The sequence below is a fragment of the Benincasa hispida genome, chromosome 10, assembly GCF_027475165.1.
Source record: "Benincasa hispida cultivar pf3 chromosome 10, pf3_genome.v1.1, whole genome shotgun sequence".
Classification (NCBI taxonomy): Eukaryota; Viridiplantae; Streptophyta; class Magnoliopsida; order Cucurbitales; family Cucurbitaceae; genus Benincasa; species Benincasa hispida.
Window position 1 is genome coordinate 56,724,942 of NC_143487.1, and position 2,592 is coordinate 56,727,533.

At 42.6% G+C, this 2,592-nt stretch overlaps 1 non-coding gene across 1 annotated transcript; it reads left to right on the forward strand.

Moving 5' to 3' along the window:
* Positions 1-1,461: 1,461 nt before the first annotated feature.
* LOC150033481 (small nucleolar RNA R71) lies at positions 1,462-1,565 on the forward strand. Its single transcript, XR_016524184.1, has one exon. It is a non-coding gene; the product is annotated as a small nucleolar RNA R71 (small nucleolar RNA).
* The last annotated feature ends 1,027 nt before the right edge of the window (positions 1,566-2,592 follow it).

Sequence of the window (2,592 nt, forward strand, 5' to 3'; positions counted from 1 at the left end):
TGCGTTTAACACATTAAACTTCACCTCTTGATTGTCTACGCGCATAGTCAATTCTCCTTTATGCACGTCTATTAAAACATTCCCAGTGGCTAAGAAGGGGCATCCAAGGATAATTGGTACATCCCTGTCCGCTTCATAGTCTAAGATAATAAAATCCGCTGGGAAAATGAAGTTGTCAAATTTTACCAGAACATCTTCAATCTTTCCTTCAGGGTACTTGATTGTTCTGTCAGCGAGTTGAAGAGTAATAGAAGTGGGTTATGCTTCACCGATTCCCAATTTCTTAAAGATTGAAAGTGGCATGAGATTAATGCTTGCTCCCAAATCGCATAACGCATGTCCCACATCCAACCCTCCTATCGAGCACGGAACTGTAAAGCTCCCAGGGTCCTTCTGTTTCTTGGGTAGACTGTTGCTTACTAACGCATTGCATTCCTGCGTTAGCGCAATTACCTCCGTCTCGCTGACTCTCATTTTCTTCGTCAAAATATCCTTAAAAAATTTGACATATTTTGGCATTTGCTTCAAGGCCTCTACAAGTGGAATGTTGATATGTAATTGCCTCAGGAGCTCAAGAAAGCGCTTGAATTGTTGTTCATCATTCTTTTTCATCAAGCGTCTAGGGAATGGTGCGTTCAGCGGCACCGCAGGTTTTTCCGCGTTAGACGTACTTGGTTCTGAATGGCTTGTGGTCTTCGACATTCTTTCTTCTTGATCTTCTACTGCCATTGAACGTGTGTTGCATTCTTTTGAAGGACTGTTGTTTCTTGGATTCATTCTTCTTTCTTCAAGATCTTTTCCACTTCGCAACGTCACCGCGTGACATTGCTCATTTCCATTGTTGTTCCCAGGTGTTTCAGTGTTGCTAGGCAAAACTCCAGGCTGCCTATTCTTCAACTCGCTCGCTATATGCGTTGGTTGAAATGCAGGCGACGGTTGATTCACCCATGGGTAGTGCTCCTGTTGATTTCCTTCTGTCCAAGAAAAATTTGGATGGTTCCTCCATCCAGGATTACATGTATTGGAAAATGGGTTGTTTTTAATGAAGCATACTGACTGCGGGTTTTGTGCGCACTCAGCATAAGAATGAGAATCTCCCAGCCCACACAGCTAACCATGGGCTGCCCGAATGCTTCTACCTGATTCACCTTCTGCTTATTTGATGTGTTCCCTAGCGATATGTTCTACAAAAGGTTGGTCAACGTAGCCACTTGTGCAGAAAGTGTGGCTATTGCGTTGGAATCAATAGAATTAACATTCTGAGATCTCTTCTTTCTATCAGCTCTTGCGTCATACGAATCGTCCACCCATTCCATGTTGTGCTTAGCAATGCGGTCTAATATCTCTTTAGCTTCGGTGTAGAATTTATCCATAATTCCACCAGCTGCAGTCGCGTCGGCTGCTATCTGCGATGCTCTATTCAATCCACCATAAAAAGTCTCCATCTGGATAGTTAGTGGTAGTCAATGGTTCGGGCAATTTTTGACCAATCCCTTAAAATGCTCCCATGCGGCACTTAAGGTCTCAGCTTCTTCTTGTTCAAAGTTCATAATCTCTCGACGCCTCCTTGCGTTGGTGGTGGGTAGGAAGTATTTTTGCATAAATTTCTCCACCAACTTCTCCCAGGTAGTGATTTCACCAGGCTCTAGTGAGCTTACCCATTCTTTTGCATCATCACGCAAAGAATAGGGGAACAAATATAGCCTGATCGCCTCTGGGGTGATTCTAGGAATCATAAATGAGTTACACTTTCCCAGGAAATGTTTCATGTGGGCGTGAGGATCTTTTCCACGACCACCTCCAAATTGTCCAGCAGTCTGGAGCATTTGAAGCATTATAGATTTCATCTCGAACCTTGTCCCATCTAGCATTGGGTATATGATTCCTTGAGAGAAATCATACAGTACAGGGGACGCATACTCCCTCATAAGACGCGTGCTGTTGTTCGCCATTAGGATCGAATTTTGTGCAGCATGAGCTAGTTGTTGAGCTAAGTTTTGATTTTCCTAGTTGTCTGCCATTGCTTGTTGCCTGTTCTGTTGTCTAAGAAGTTATTGCCTTAACCTTCGACGACGATTATATCGGTTTCTACGTCAGAAGTTCCTTTCAATCTCGAGGTCGTATATAAGTTCGGGAGTGCTCTCCCTACTCATAAACGTTCACAAGCTTAGGCTTAGCTCATAATACTCCCTCGACTGAAGTGTTCCTACAAAAGATACAAACGAAATTTCTGGTTAGTTTTGTTTCTGAATCCCTGGCAACGGCGCCAAAAACTTGTTCGTTGCTATCGTGATTCGAGCTGGGAGTGTATTGTATAAAATAAATTGGAAAAATAAGTTCTAAGTATAAATGATGCGTTGATGCTTTGATGCGTTTATGTATTTGTAATGCATTGGTGCATTAAAGATGTGCAATAGAACGCACGACACTCCTATTGACGTTCAAGTTTTCCTAAATTAGACCCAAGTATAAATCCAATTTAGGTTCCTGGTAAGTCCAGGGTCGAACTCAGGGATTCAGTTAAGCTAACGCAGACCTTGCGTTGTAGCTGTTGTAGGGATTTTCTAAATGTATAAAGGAATGTGTTATTTA